Below are 16,917 nucleotides of genomic sequence, written 5' to 3'. Positions count from 1 at the left end.
TCAGCATCTAAGTGTTATTCAGGGCTAAATCAATAACCTCTCCTCTTGTGTAGCTACAGACTAGCTATTACAAGAAGCAATCATTTAAAATATTGAAAAACTCCTTCTCCTCACCTTCTCCAGAGGTTGACATTTTATATGTGGGGAGTTGAAATTGCCCGTTATAACTATTATTCAAGAGAGCGGTCTCTGGCCCCCCCTCAATATTGTGCACTCACTTCCTTTTTCTGATCAGGAGGCTGGCAGTAGAACATCGTAATTTTTGAGTTGGAACCTGAATCCAATACAGACTCTACACGTCAAAGCCTTGTTCACTTTCACAGATGGGATTTATAATGGGATCAAACTCAGTTGTGTCCAAAACTGACAATACAGAACCCCACCCCAGCTTGATTTTTGAACTCAAGACTGCCCTATCTTGGGTAGGAAAAATAAAAAATCCATACCCTGCCAGCAGGGCCAGTGATGTTTTGGCTTTACTAGACACAATAGTAGCTGGGTACTATGAAACGCAACAACTTATTAGAACATAAAAAGCATCCGCATTTCTCAGACTGTATGCTTTCCTCAACTGGAGCCTCTGTGTGTATTATACGTTTGAATAGTGCCTAGCGTACGATGAGTTTTACCCAAACACAAGTAATAATGCCGAAACCTGGGAAGTACCTTTTCAGCACAATAGGAACTGCAACAGATGGGTTTTTCCTCAGCCCGTCTAGGATGTCGGCCGCTTTGTCAGCATATATCCTCTGCAGCGCCTTGCGGTGGATCACCTCCGATGTGCCACCCAGAGTGTTGTCCAGCCGGAATTTGACTTGCTCCTCAGCAGACAAGCGGGAGAGTTTCTTTGGATTGCCTCTAAGACTCTGATTGTTGCCAGGTTGGTCTCCAAGACAACATCCAGCTGAAAGGGAAGATGTGTTAGCCATAGTACAATATTACTTTCTGGAAATAAAGGTCGGGTCTACACTACAGACCTAGATTGGTGTAACTATGTTGCTCAGGGGTGTGAAAAATCCACACTGAGCAACGCAGTTACATCCACCTAATCCCCCGCGTAGACAGCGTCATGTCAACGGGAGAGCTTCTCCCATCGACACAGCTATCACGTCTTGGGGAGGTGGATTAACTAAGCTGATGGGAGAAGCTCTCCCGTTGGCATAGGAGTTTCTTCACTTAAGCACTGCATCAGCACAGCTGCAGTGTTTTAAGTGTCGACTTACCCTAACATTTAAGTGAACCAAAACAAGAACTTAATACTTCTGTAATGCTGTGCACATAAAACAGGAGGCACTTGAGAAATGGTTTAATATTTCCACATTTGGTTGTTCTAATCTACCTATATTTCATCTGCTTCCTATACAGTATTGCCTCTTTTCACAAGAAGTTACAGGCTACTAAAATGCTTCCTTCAGGAAATAAGATTTTCCATGGGTGGGAGGTACACAATTGACAGCATTACTACAAAAGGAAGCGATAAATCTTAGCATAGGCAAATAATTGCTGTGCTGAGTTCCATTTGGAGTGTCAATCATTTAACACTCTGTGAATGTCATTTTTCAGATTTTTAACACAGAAATATATTTCAGCCTCTATGTACTAATAAAAGGAAGCATCAATTATGCATCTGCCATTGAACAGTTTCATTTGGAATGACCTAAAGAGAAGAGAAAGAAAGCTGTGCCAAAGCTACCAACCACGATAAAGTCAATGGGTTGGAGGGGAAGGAGTTGGTGATCAGAAGCAGTTACTTGGATTTTGATTCTTGTATTCACAGAGGTTGAACAGTCCTTAGGTAGAAGCATAACCATGTCCACCAAAGGCAGGACAAGTAGTAATGGGCTTAATCTGCAGCAAGGGAGATTTAGGTTAGATATTAGGAAAACTTTCTAACTATAAGGGTAGTTAAGCACTGGAATAGGCTTCCAAGGAAGACTGTGAACTCCCCATCATTGGAGGTTTTTAAGAACAGGTTGGACAAACTTTTGTCAGGGATGGTCTAGGTTTACTTGGTCCAACTCAGTGCAGGGGGCTAGACTTGATGACTTCTTGAGGTCATTTCCAGCCCTACATTTTTATGACTCTATGATCCTATAACCAAGAAAAAAAGTCCGGGCATCAGTATTTAAGCAGTATTATACCATATAGCTAACCAGTTCATAGAATCCCAGGCTTTCCAAGAAATGATTTTGGAAGAATTCTACCTCAAAACGCTCGTCCTCACATCTGTAGATGTGTTCTTCGTATTGTGTCTTCTTGGAGCTAACGAAGGTAGAATCCTCAGACCGGGAAGGGAAGGAGACCCAAGTATCATTCAAAACCTTAGGTGAAGGAGAAAAGCAGAAGACTGATGGATCTTTTCTCTGAGCCATCAGAGCAGACACCCAAATTTATATTATCACATGTTTCTCTGACAAGGAATCTCAGATTCCCTACATCCATTGTCTCTTTTCCTTGGTGAACATTCTCTCCTGTACATACCACAGGATCCCTTATAGCCAAAACTCGACCTTCTGGGCATGCTGCAAAAGCCATTGATTTGATTGAGTCTGGGGGAAAGCTAGTGGCTTTCTTCCTAGAGAAGTCAAAGAGAAGGGTGAAAGTAGTTTTTCTGCTGCTTTGGATTTATTGGCTGGCTGAGTTAAATCTGTTCTGTGAATATGATTGTTTAATGATGCTGGGTGGTCTCACTGGGTTATTGTAAGCATAATTAATTGTTACGGTGCCTATGGCTTTATGTAGGGACTTTCTATTCAAATATAGATACAGTAACTCCTCACTTAAAGTCAGCCCAGTAAACGTTGTTTCGTTGTTACCTTGCTGATCAATTACGGATCAAATGCTGCTCATTTAAAGTTGTGCAATGCTCCCTTCTAACGTCCTTTGGCAGCCGCCTGCTTTGTCCACTGCTTGCAGGAAGAGCAGCCCGTTGCAGCTAGCTTGTGGGGGCTTGGAACCAGGGTGGACCGGCAGCCCCGCTATCAGCTCCCCGCTCCCCTAAGTTCCCTGTGCTGCAGCCACCCAGCAGAGTATCAATTCCTGGCAGTTCAGCTGTCCTTCCCCCCACTGCCATGTGCTGCTCCTGCCCTCTGCCTTGGAGCTGCTCCCAGAGACTCCTGCTTGCTGTGCAGGGGAGGAAGGGGGGCTAATATCAGGGTGTCCCCCTCCCCCCTGCTCCTGCACCCTGCTTACCCCTTCTCCATATAGAGCAGGGAGACAGAGAGAGCTTGGGACAGCAGCTGCTGTCTCAACTTCCTGATCCACTTAAAAAGACAATGCACTTAAGAGTGGGTCAGCTTACTTAAAGGGGCAGTGTGCATCTCTCTCTCTCCCACACACAAGGTGTGTGTCTGTCTCTGTCTGCTATGCTGTCTCCCCTCCCTCGTGTGAGAGGTTACATTAACAACGTGTTAACCCTTGAAGGCTCAGCCGAGTGCTAGTTCATCATTTAGCAGTAAGGCATTCCCTGGGAAATATCCCTCCCTCTTCCACCCTCTAACTTCACCACCTCAACCAAGCTTCACAATCATCATAGCTGTGAACAGTATTAAATTGTTTGTTTAAAACGTATACTGTGTGTATAGCTATATAATACAGCCTATAGTTTTTTGTCTGGTGAAAAAAATTTCCCTGGAACCTCACCCCCTCTATTTACATTAATTCTTATGGGGAAATTGGATTAGCTGAACATCATTTCGCTTAAAGTCGCATTTTTCAGGAACATAACTACAACATTAAGCGAGGGGTTACTGTATCGCTCTGAGGCTGGTTGGTTCCCACTTTCTCCCACCCAACGCAGACTGACTCCTTTGAGCCCCATGGCAGGATTGGAGGGGGACACACACATGTGGCAATCCTGTTGATCTCACATCTAGCTTCCTGTGCATGCATAGATTCAGGCCCCAATCCTGCAATTTATTTTAAGTGGACGGGCTGTGCGTCTACGCAGAAGCCCCATTAATTTCAATGAGGTTCAGCCTCGACGCTGGGGTCCTCCTGAGCAGAGCCAGTTATAGGCTACGTCTTCACTGGGGAAGGGGGGAGGAATCGATTTAAGAGATGCAAATTCAGCTACGCGAACACCGTAGCTGAATTCGACGTATCCGAGCCGACTTACCCCACTGTGAGGACGGCGGCAAATTGACCGCCGCGGCTCCCCCGTCGACGGCGCTTACTTCTACCTGCGCTGGTGGAGTACAAGCGTCGATTCGGGGATCGATTGTCGCGTCCCGACGAGACGCGATCATTCGATCCCCAAGAGATCGATTTCTACCCGCCGATTCAGGCGGGTAGTGAAGACGAAGCCTTAGGAGCAAGGATTTACGTGACAGCTGCCAGGAACAGATGCAGTCATGGTAGGGTCTATGAAAAAAGTCTTTTTGTTTAAATATTTGAGAGCTAAATAACAGGAAGATTGTGGTGCTGGTAAGGCAGATGGATCTGTGAGAGGATCTCTGTTATGGGCTCCTCCACAGGGTGAAAAGAAGAATCTCCGTCCTACACTGTGAGAAACCCAAAAGGCTGGTCAGAACCGGAGAGAAGGAAGCAGCAAAACTGAAACTGACCAGCCTAACTGGAGAGTGAAACAGCAAAGGGGAAAGAAAAAGCAACAGAGCCTTTGATTTTTAAAGCCTTTAAACGCACAAAAAGGATTTTGCAAGTGTCCCTTCTCCCCTGCCTGCTCCAAGCTTTCAGAGCAGCGACACCCGGGCTGTAGCAGGTGGGAACACCCCACCCGATCGCCCCCCTCCCCGGGGCACGGCTGGAGTCACTGCGACTCTCAGGCAGACCCACAGCCCAAGCAGCGGGTTTCACGGGGGAGAAGCCACGTCGCTTTCCACATCCAGACCCGTCCGATCCCGGCCCGTGCTCATAGCCGGGCCAGCAGGAACCAGGGGCCGATGGCGGCTCGGGTCCCCCGCCGGCCAGCGGGGCTCGCTCCGCAGCTAACGCGCCCCCCCCCCCCCCCCGCCCAGCGTCCCGAGGCAGCCCCGCATCCACCTCGGTCCTGGCACGCCGGGCCGGGCCGCTCCAGGCACCGGGGGGAGGGGCGCTGGAAGTGAGGGCGCTGAGTGGGGGAGGGGGGCAAGCCCCGCCGCAGGGGCTGGGGGCGGCCGGACCCCGCCCCGAGCGGGAGCGCAGGCCCGGCCCGGGGGACGCCCGCGGGCCGCTGTTTCCCGGCCGGAGGTGGCGGAACTCGCGGCGGACCGGTCCGGCTCCCACCTGCCCCGGAGGTTGCAGTCGGGGAAGCGGGGCTCGGAGAGGAACTTCTCGGCCCGCTCCAGCGCGGTGCGCCGCCGCTTCAGCACCTGGGACCCGGCCACGGCCCCGCGGAGCAGCGCGGACACGGGCCGAGCCACAGCTCCGGAGTCCGGCAACAGGGGAAGCCTGTACCTGTGGGCTACTGCGCATGTGCGGGTACGGTGGGGAGTGAGCGCCCCGGGGGCGGGGCCTGGGTCCTGCCTCGCCCTGTCGCCTAGCAACGGGCAATCCCAGATTCCTGGCCTGGACTCCCCCCTGCTGCCCCCATGCGGCCGCTGCGGGGAGAGAGCGGGGCGCGCACCCCGGCGGGGTCCCTCACACCGCTCTGGGGAAGGGCCCCGGGCCCGGCTGTGAACAGTCATTGGATCAGCCCCGGGATTGCCGGGGGAACCAGACCCTGCTGTGCCGCAGGCTCCCAGTGCCAGGGTGGGCCAGTCACTTGGGCCCAGATCCTCACGGGTTTAGGCACCTAAATCCCACCGAAGTCCTACCTTCTCTGTGCCTCAGTTCCCCACCCCTGCAGTGGGGGTTACAGCCCTGCCCTGCCTCCCAGTGGTGGTGTGAGGATAAAGACCTTAAAGATTGGGAGGTGCTCAGCTCCTACAGTAATGGGGCCACAGGAATACCTAAGACAGACTACAAACAGGCAAAGATATGAGAAAAAACACACACACACACACACACACACACACACACTCCCAAACAGAACCACGTAGGGTAATATATGTTATAAAACACACACACACATACAGATGAGAAACACACACACACCAGTCCCAAACAGAACCATGCAGGGTAATGTATGTTATAAAAAACACCCACAAACCAACCACACACAACTAGCCCATGGACCAGGCTGAACTTGTTCCTGTCACTCTCATTTCACAGGTCCTTTCCTCCTAGTGTTTGTCACACTCACTTGTTGCATCTTGTTTTAAATCAGGCCCTGTCCCTGCAAACACTGGCCAGGATTTCACAAGCTGCCCTGCGCACTCGAGTCCTTACACCTGCAAGGAGCTCCATGGAAGCCAAGGAGAGTCTGCCACACGCATGCAGGGATCCACCAAAGTGAACCCGTTTGCGGGATTGTGTCACTTCCGCATGAGTTTGCTCATGTGAATAGTCTAATTGACTTCACTGGGGCTCTGCACATGCACAAAAGTCCTTCCATGTGGATCAGTGGCTTTGGCCCCCAAACTTGTTTGAGCTCTGTACAGCCGCAGGGGTCCACCCACACTCATCTCATTGTAAAACTGGGACCTTTGAAAGAATACGGCTTTTTCATCTCAGCATTTACAAACATCTCCCTTTAATGTGCTACTTTATAGTCATCACTGCACGCAAGAGAGATGATTAATCCATTTTAATTAGTGATAGCACTGGGACTTCTACTGAGTTTGACCGCATTGCATGGCAATTTTACACCTTCCAATATTTTTACTCACACCACTATGTTGTCACTGTTACATCAGCTGCATTGTAAATGAATCCTAGGTAGAAAGGGGACCCCATTTCACACACTCTCAGGCTCAAACCCTGCTAGCAGCTCCGTGTAGGTGGACGCCCGCAGAGTCTTCGGTGAGCTTCATCCTAGGTGTAGTGAGCCACCCACAATGATCAGCTTGTAACATCGGGGCCTTCGTTGTGACAACTTGTTTGATGATCAGAACAGTTGCTGAAATCATTCCCAGAAGTGTGAGCAGCCAGAGAAGCTTGAACTCAAGAATGCATTAAAATATACACTCTCTATCTCCACTTCTGCAAATGTGCTCAATAGGCATTCACGTCGTTCCCTAAGAGTTTAATAAGCATGGGCTATTATGGGGCTAGAAATCAGACAAGGGCAGTCATTTAAAGATACATCTCTGTAAGAGAAGAATTTGGGCCCTGTGAATTTCCCATGTTGCAGAATTTGGCTTCCAGAAAGTAGCAGAGTACAGAAAGTTCCACACCGCCGTTGCTTGTTCTCTCCATTCACTCATACTGCACCGTGATCCTTTGTCCAATGAGGGTTTTGATCTGACCCGAATTGTTTTCAGGATGCAGTTTCTTGGGATTCTGCGGCTAAGTCATCCCACCCCCATGGTCAAAGCCATGGTAGAAGGCTCTGGGGGAGGAAATCTCCATGAGGAGACCCTAGCTGAGATACCTCCACATCATCCTGGTAGGGGGCGAAGAGGGAACAAAGCCACAAGGCCCACCCTCAAGCCCTGCACATCCCCAGAGCACCGCAGAAGGCCAGGGCTCTCCATGCAGAGGTCTTTTACCTCCAGACCAGCTCTATCCCCAAATTCAGTTGAAGGCAATGGGAACACTGGCTCCACAGCCCCACTGAAAATCAGCCCCCAGGTGTCCCCAGTTGGGCACAAGAAATGAAGGCACCCAAAAATCAGTAGCTGTTTTTGAGAACATTGACCTCCCCCTCTCCGTGCCTCAGTTTCCCCATCTGTAAAATGGAGATAATACTCCTCACCCACCTTGCTAAAGCACTTTGAATGACGAACACTTGGTAATGCTTGTTGGAGAGACTGTAGAGAGAGAGGAACTTTCCTTACACACGGATCAGAGACCTAGCAGCAGCCATATTGCTTCCCACCCCTTTGACTGAGTCCCTGGAATGCCCAGTGAAAATATGCGTCCACTGAACAATTCTAGACTGCCTTTGCATCTCTCATGGCCACTAAACTGCTCCTCAGTGGTACATTGGAAGAACAGATGCCCCTGACAATACTGCCTGGGGTTGGGGGGACAAGATATTCTTGTTACAAAGGAACATTGAGATGATCAGAAAGCCGGAGCCAGGGACCATCCTATAGTTTGGCAGCTTTTCCTTAAGAGAGTCAAGAGCTTTGATTCATTCTAAATTAGACTCTTCCTCAGTCACTCTGTGTGAGTGTGTGGATACAGAGAGAGAAAGTACATGGGTGTGTACCTATATGGGTAGGAAAAAGCAGGGAGAGGAGGCAGGGAGCAGAGACAGGCACTAGGGAAAGACACCCATGGGGAATGGGGAGCAAGTGGGTTGGGGGAGGAAGAGCCAAAAAGGGACAGAAGGAAAGAAAGAGGCGGGGTGTGGGGGGGACGAGCCCACAGGCCCTAGGGAAAGGGGTTGGAGGAGGTGCAGAGGAAGAGAATAGAAAAGAATGAGAGAGAGAGAGGGAGAAGATGAAGGGGGAATAAAAATCATAGGGAGAAGAAGGGATAAAGAAATGGCTCAAGGGGAGGAGAGAGCAAGACAAGCCACCACGTTATGATCCAGCCGGGTTAGTGGAGCCTGTTGTAATAATTTGGGCCTCGTACGCCTAACCCGATTGTAAGCTTAACTTTGGGTAAGTGGATAAAAAGTTGATCAAATGTTCCAATAACTCATAACAGGGAATGTTGAGGAAAGGGAGACAGACTGAATGAGCCCAAAGGGAAAGGCCAACTAGTAACTCAAGGACAGTGTTAAGATCATGCCTGGTCAACAAGAGAACTGTGGGGCTGGAAATCAAGGGACCAAAACTGGTGTGTCGGAAATGAGGTCTAATTGGTAGACAAAATAATAAGGGGAAGGATTATTCCACCCATCGCTCCCTTTGGGGTCCGTTAGAAAAAAGACCTTCGGGGAGAATGAAGTGCTCTGACTGGGAGATGGGTGGACAGGAAGAAGTGAACTTCACCGCATGGCTGCCACATCCACCATCTCCTTGGGACTTCAGGATCCACCGTAACGCTGTTGGGCCTTCATGATCCTGATCCTGATGCTGAGAAATGTCCTGTCCAGACCAGGCCTGAGAGAGAGGGATTCAGATGACACGGCCACCTCCACTGGCTCCAGCCAAATCCCAAACACCACCTGGGATTTGATGTTTTCTCTGTAATTATTTTACCTTAAGAATAAATGTGCTTGCTTAGAAGGAACCAGGTGGTAACTATATTGTGCATAGCCCCTGGAGAGAAAGCAACCACCCGTGCTGGGCTTTAGGCAGCCTGGTTTGCTGGGGATATCACAGCACAAGGCAGGGAGCTTGGCAGCTTTAAAGCCCTCAGGCAGAAGGGACTAGGATAAAGGTCCCTGCCCAGAGACATATAATGGCTTAAGACCTGAGGGCAGATACAGGTGCACTTACCCTGAAACTGTGACAAGTGCTTGCGGAGATCCTCTGCTAAAAGGCAATATGTAAGTGCAATGTTAAATTACAGCCTGGTTACTGATGTGCCATCATGCTGTTAGTGGTTGGGCTATTAGGCAAGCAGGCACAGCGGGGTTTTTCTTCTATCAGCTCCCCGGGTATAGCTACAATCCGAGACAGGGAACCTGACATTAAATGTAATGCCTGAACTCTAGGAAAGCAGGGCCACCCCAGAGGAGGCTGCCATACCCCTCCCTTCTTCCCATGCCTAGCATTAGTGGGATACAGTTACACATGGGGCATGCAGGCACATTGACACTCGTGCTCTTGTCTCGAAGCCAATTTCCCTTCAAGCCTTGCCTTTCGTGTTTGCTCTCTTTCCCTTCAGGATCTAAATGACCATCTCCATAAAGCTTTTTGCCATCCTCTTGCTGGTTGCAGCAGCATCAAATGGCACAAAGACTGAAACCATTAATTAATGTAATAGCACAGGATAAAGGTAACCAACTTTGCCAGACATGAAGTACTACTACAAGTGGTGCAATGGTTATTTTTATCCAGCCACATACAGTACTTGGCACAAGTCAGTGAAATAGATCTCTCTGCTGTAACATGTCTAACCCCCACTTAAGGCTGTTTTGTCACCCGATTTACATTATTCAGACAGGGTTCCCTTTTCCCCCCTGAAAGATTGCTTTGAAATCATCTCTAAACCATCAGCATGAGCTTTAAGTTCTGTTAACTCTCAGCTTTGGTGAAGTCTGTTGATAAGAAGCTTTAACATCACTGGTTAGAGAAGGCAGAGGATTAGCCACACACCCAAACACTGCATTAGTGTGAGGGAAGGAAAACTACTGGTAACACTGATACCTCTATAGAGAGTATCTGAGCCAGCTTTCTATTTTAGAGGAAGATGGCACTTGGGATTTGGATCAGCAAGCAACTTCTTTTCTGGAAAAGGTGATTTGTTTCTTTACAGTGGGGCACGAAGCTAGGTAGTCTCTGGCTGTGCGATCTTGTAAGTTAAGCAGACTCAGGTATAGTCAGTATACAGAGAGAATCTCCAGCGATAGCGCAGTGGAGTGCAAAGATTTGTACTAATAATTCAGTAGATGGCACTCTTCCTTCTGGGTCAATAGGGACCCAATGGCACGGCGTGATTTTGTGGAGTTCCTATATTTCAGATGAGACCTAAATAAAATTGAGCTTTTAACCACTTCTGATTAGAGATTATTCTAGATTGAAGTTGGTCCCAAAGAAGATATTACCTCACCTCCCTTGTCTCTATTATAGATTGTGGCATTTTTGAAAAATAACATGGGGTGGGGAGTTTGGTCCCACGGTTCTAAATCAGTTCCAATTTGAGTAATGCATTCTGTGCAGCTAAATTTCCCCAGCAGTTTGGACTGCTTAAGGTATTCTTCGCTGCCTGCCACACTGTAGGGTTGCTTTTCATTATTAAACTGCCACATGCACAATGAGAGAAGACTGCAGTTCTGCAGTAGGTGAAGTCAAACAACAACTGGAGACCTCTTCACTGCTCCTTTACCTCAACCCGATTCTCTGATGCTTAGGGTGCAGTTCCAGGTAGTGGAAAAGGTGCAAGTGTAGAGTCTTATGGGCGTTACAATGTACCAGTGACACGTTTTGCTTTTTAAAATGGAGCTTACAAGCGTATGATTTGTCACACTAAAGAGGGATCGCCATCCACTTGAACTATTGCACTTCTCCTCTGGCCATTTCGTTACTTGACAAAAATCACTGCAGCAGAAAAAGTAGACGAAACAGCTTTCAAGTGTTTACTTTGTGGATTTATTAGCAAGCTACTTCACTATTTTGCTGATGTTTGGGGGCACCTCGTGCTACTCTAGAAAGAGCTCATTTCCATGCTCTTCCCACACACCAAAACATTTGCAAAAGGATGTTTTGCAGCATGCTTAGCGGTGAGGTCCTGGTCCAGGATGGGGCTAGGTGCTATTACAATACAAACACAAACCACCACCAGCAAATCTGAAACCAAAGCAGCAAGAGCACAAGCATCTGCATAGAGAGAAAAGGGAGGGTGGAACTGGGCATGTGGTGGTGTTGCTCTTGGCACAGCCCAACACCAGCATGACAGGAGGAGACAGTCCCCCCCGGCTCTGCCCTGCCAGCGAAGGAGAGGGGCCAGACCAGCCAGATGACACCCCAGCCTGGGGAAGTGAGCTGGGGGGAGGCCGACCTGCCAGCCCAGGTATCAGCCAGTGACTTGTATCCTAAGAAGGTGGTGGAAAGCCATACTGCCCCACCTTTACTACCCTGTCTCTTCTCCTCCTTCTGCATCGGTCTCTTGGGTCAAAAGCCAGGAAAGTGACCCCCATTCACAGCAATCCGGCTACAGAACGAACCCTTTCCTGTCTGCTAAGAGGGACAGAATAAGCGACTCTAGCCAATGCCCTGTGATACATTGGATCGTTTCTCCTGCAGAACCACTCCGCGTCAATCGCAGAAGGCTTTCGGGTTTGGGTTTGAACCTGTTTCTCTTGTGTCCCCTGATCAATAATTCCCAGCCTTTGGCGTGAACTTTCGAGCGCATTTGCCATGGGACTAAGCAGGCCAAGGTCTCTGGACCCCAGACCTGGGGTGGTAACAGGCTCATGTCCACACCTCTGACTGTCTGGGGCCATTCATCCTTTGAAATTAACACAACAGCTCCCTGGAAACCCCCACAAACCCGCTCCTTGTCCTGCAAATCCCTCCTTTGCTGTGATGCTGATAACACACTTGACAATGATTCCGGCTCTGAGCTCAGCCAGGGTGACCAGATGTCCCGATTTTACAGTGAGTCCTGATCGTTGGGGCTTTGTCTTATAGAGGCGCCTATTAACCCCCCCCCCCCCCATCCCCATTTTTCACACTTGCTCTTTGGTCCCTAGGTGCAGCCCACCAGCTGCCATGGCGCTGATCAGGATTGTCCCATTGCTTCCTGGCTCTCGCTGTACCCGCCTGTGGGCGCTTGGGCCCACAGACCAGCTCTTTGGTGTGGGTTTGTACAGCCCCCCGCACAATGGAGGCACTCCGGTAACACAGACGAGACTAATGCACCTCTCTCAAGTGTAAGGGAGTTGGCTCTGTGTCATCAGGCAACATTTCCCCTCCTATAGGGGCAGCATGCTGTTTCACCTGCCTGTCACGTTGCACCCCAGAGCTGGCTGCATTTCAGAGGTGGGAAAAATTATTCCCCGTTGGGCTCCTTGGAGGATGGCAAGTGTTTCAGGAATTTGAGGGGGTGAGTCTGGGCTGTAATTAACCCTGGTATGACGAGAGATACCCCGGAATATGCCCATCTGCAAAGCTAACGCTGAGGAGAGGAAGGGGGAGCTGCTTAACCAGAGCAAATACATGGGGTGATGGGAGGCAGGGATGTCTGGTGGTCACAGCATTGGACGGGGACACAGGAGAGTCACAGGGGACTCTGCCACTGGCCTGCTGGGTGACCTTGGGCATGTCACTTCCCTGCTCTGTGCCTCAGTTTCCTCTCCCACCTTTTGTCTGTCTTGTCTGTTTAGCCTGTGAGCTCTTTGGGGCAGGGACTGTCTCGCGCTGTGTGGCTGTGCAGTGCTTGGCACAGGGAGGCCCCACTCTTGGTTGGGTCCTCCAGCTGCTGTAATATTGAACAATGAGCCATGCTTGCTTTGTCTGGTGTCTGGGCTTCACCCAGCACCTCTCATTACAAAGGGCTGTCTGGGAGCGTATGTCACCGCACAGACCTGGGGTTCGGTGACTTGAAACACCAGGTGCTTGGTTCTCAGAGGGGCTGAGCACCCAGAATTCCCACTGACGTCTGGGCGATGCAGGCGTGCAGCCCTTGAGTCTGAGTCTGGCCCTAGGTCTGCTCCCCACCTTTACCTTGCAAGGCAGCACGGGTGCTGAGGACCCAGGAGCTCTGGCTGCTACCGCAGGTGCCCTTCCTACATTAGCACAGCAGTGCGGAGGGGCTGCCACTGAGGGCGTCCGACTCTGGACAGGACTGGAATCAGTTGAGATATGTAAGAATAGGAAGGGGCTCCGGGGCCGGTTTTCAAGTCCTCGGCACAGCTGGGGCTGGCTCGTCTGCATCCGGGTTACCCAGCCAGCAGTGGCAATTTTTCAGTTGAGACTGGCTGGTTTCCCGAAAGATCTGCTCTACTGAGGCAGGAATTAATTCAGCTCGGTCCCCTGGCCCGTGCTATGCAGGAGCTCAGGCTAGCGATCACAAGGGGCCTTCCCGCCATACGATCTAAGCCTCTGTGCAAGCTACGTCTGTATGCGTAAAGGGTTAATAGAGGACAGGGCTGGAGAAGGAGCAGCACTGTAGCTGGGCTGACACAATCCCCTGGTTCTTGTGCCCTGCAAATGGCTTCCCTTGCCAGGCTAGGGGAATGGCCAGCAACGGCCCTGGGCACTTAAGACAGAGCACAAGGAAGGCTGATGTTCAAAGCCAGCTCGCCTTGAAGCCAATGGGAGTTGGGAGCGTGCAAGCAGCCCGGGATCGGGCCCGCTCCAGCTGGCTCGTGACAGGGGGTGCCAGGTGCCACAGTCTCTGAGTCCGGCTTTAATAAACGCTCTGAACAGCAGGTTCCAATTCCAGTGGGGCTGCTTCAGTTCTCCCCCTCCTCACCAGCACCCCGCCCTGTGCGTTGCCGAGTTCCTTGCCGCGCCTTAGTGACGAGACCAATTCAGCAGTGATGGCATGCAGCTCCCAGGGGGCTTCCCTAAGCCAGGGGCTTGCCCCACTGTCCTAACCAAAAATCCCCCTCCTCTGCTGTCCTCTGGGCTGCCCTCAGGGGTGCTGGCTCTACACAGGGCAGCTCTTTGGGTGCTTTATAAAAGCAGGCTCACACAATGCTTTCCAACTACGCTGTGTACAGCCGGCACCTGTGAAATGCAGCCACCTCTGGGGTGTGTGTGAGCACCACGCACACACCACAGGGGGCTACTCCCCTGCAGACACCCCTTATCCTCATTCACTCGGCTTCTCTCTCTCGTGCACTGGAGCGAGAGAACGGGTCAGGAGCAGGGCAGTGGCTCTGCGGTGGAGTCGGGCAGGGTACTTAGAGCGACAGCTGGAAAGATCATTCTCCTGTTTTCACCTCCAGATTCTCCGTAACATCTGATTTATTGGTTTATTTTTTGTTCCGAGCCTGGAGGTCTCTCATGGTCACGTTTCACCAGCTGGCCGGGACCATCATGCTGCCGTGTGAACGGGATCGCCCAGGCGGCGACGGAGCTGTGCATGTGGAAGGAGCTTTGAAACCACACAGGCATGGCTGGGGCTGGACAGGAGGTGGGGAGCAGCTCCCATTCATGAGAAGCCTGTAGACATGCCTGCCACTGGGACAGTGCATGAGCCACTGTTAGGAACGTAGACGCTGCCAGTTTGGGCCAGGCCCAGAGTCTACAGAGCCTACACAGCCCTCTCCCTACGAGTTAGAATGGCTTAAACCATGAAGCAGGAGGCTTTACATCCTGTGAGAAACAAGCTGTGGGCTCTGGATCCCCCCCACCAACAAAGTCCCCTCTGGGATTGTCTCCTGACTGACAGCACACGTCGTCCTTGGGCTGCCCGTGGAACTGGGGGAGGAGATCGTGGCCTGGATTCCTTTGCTTGCCCTGGGGTGGGGTCTGCAGAGCCGCCCCCTGGGAGAATGGTCGGCAGCAGGTGTCTTTCTGTGCCCAGCTGGGGCTGAGAGGCTACAGCGAAGGGTGCCCCACAAACAGCAATAGACGGACAGACAAGTGCTTGTCCCCTGGCCGGGTTAAGGCAGAGAGGCCCAGGACGAGGTGCTGCCTCTCCCCACCCCTGTCCATGTGGCGATGCCAGTATCTCAGCTTTCATTGTCGTTTCTAGTCTTCCTGCTAGCCGTGCTGCTGAGGGTAACCGTGATATCTGCCTGAGTCTGCAGCCAGCCTGCAGTGGAGGGGGAGCAGCAACCGCTTGCGCCAAGGAGGAAGCCAGGTGGCCGGAGACCCAGCCTCAGAAAAGCCTAGGCCCCCACTCTGCTTTGGGAGGGGGTGGGTCTCCTTCTGCTGGGGTGGTTGCTGTGGGGGAAGTTTCCCCGTATGGCTTTGATCCAGACCTGCCTGTGCCCAGCTGAAATGGTCTCTGGGTAAGAGTCCATTGTGGATAATTGCATTCTTCCTACCTAGAGTCCCCTGCTAGTTCAACTAGCCAGGGTGTTCTTCGCTGCCTTTTAGCTTCTGTGTTGGTGTTACTGTCCATTGTTGAACAGCTGCTGAGTTCCACCCATAGCGGGCTGCATTTCAGGAGTGCAGGGAATTAGTCTTGCACGTGTAAGTGTGTAATGTTCAGGACAAAAAGCGTCCTATAAACGTGAACTACCATCAGTGGTGTGGCAACCGCTAAAGGCTATTTTTACAGGAGACTATTCTTCACTGGATACCACGTCAGTAAGAGCCAATGTTCATCTATTAGACTATTGGCTAGAAGAGTCTGAAGCGATTTAAACTCCTGTACATAGATTGGAAACTCTCGGCGTCTGCGCGATGAGGCCCGGTCCATCTCTGGCGCTCCTGGGTGTCACTACAATACAGATAATAAATGATAAGAACATGGTCTTCACTCCCTTCCACTGTCATTTCTTCTTTTAATTTTTCTGTGGCAGCTTCAGTATTAAAAGGGCAGAGCTTTGGATTTCACACCTGGTTAACCCCCTGGAGAAAAACTACCTTTGTGTTTAAATATAAATCAAAGGGATACAGTGTACTATTTATTGTTTGAAAACAGTATTTTCTATGCTCAGTTTTAAAAGGTTTTTTGGGGAAAAAAACAGAGGAATACTGCATTGACGCTGATTTAACAAATATTAGAAGGGATAGGCTAAGATGTGCATATCTCTCTATCAGTGTTATAGAGGGCGGACAATTTATGAGTTTACCCTGTATAAGCTTTATACAGAGTAAAATGGATTTATTTGGGATTTGGATCCCATTGGGAGCTAAGTGTCTGGGTGCTGGAGACAGGAGCACTTGCTGAGCAGCTTTGGGGACATGGACCAGACCTGGGTCTGTGTTGCAGCAGACTACCATGTCTGGCTCAACAAGGCAGGGTTCTGGAGTCCCAAGCTGGCAGGGAAAACGGGCTCAGAGGTAATTCCAGCACGTCAGGTGACAGCCTCAAGGTGGTCTCTGTGACTGAACCCGTCACACCCCCTATTCTCCCGTCCCTTAACGGACAAAGAAGACTTAACACCTATCCTGGTACCCCCCATCCCCCCCACTCCTTTATCTAGGCTCCAACAAGCACCTCTGTAGGTGCTGCCCATAGACAGAATATCTAATTCCCCACCTGGGTACAATTGTCTGTGTGCGCTCCCCTTCCATCTGTGCAAAAATGCACCTTCATGGGGGGGGGGGGGGGGAATAAGAATACAGATAAGAATCTGTTTCATAAGCCTGGAATTCCAGAAGTTAGCTGTTTTGAAAGGTACAGTCCAGTTGTGTACACTGCTTTTCACTGCATTTGTATGCAAGAAAAACTACCTTTGTGTTTAATATAAAT

General features: G+C 50.5%; 1 pseudogene; it reads right to left on the bottom strand.

Annotated features, from left to right (window-relative positions):
- The window catches only part of LOC135884609 (paired amphipathic helix protein Sin3a-like), a 102,541-nt pseudogene that overhangs the window by 12,436 nt on the left and 73,188 nt on the right, over positions 1-16,917 (bottom strand).

This window comes from Emys orbicularis, chromosome 10, assembly GCF_028017835.1.
Source record: "Emys orbicularis isolate rEmyOrb1 chromosome 10, rEmyOrb1.hap1, whole genome shotgun sequence".
In the NCBI taxonomy this organism is placed as follows: Eukaryota; Metazoa; Chordata; order Testudines; family Emydidae; genus Emys; species Emys orbicularis.
Note: the sequence above shows the minus strand (reverse complement) of the source record. Positions and strands in the feature narration are given on the sequence as shown.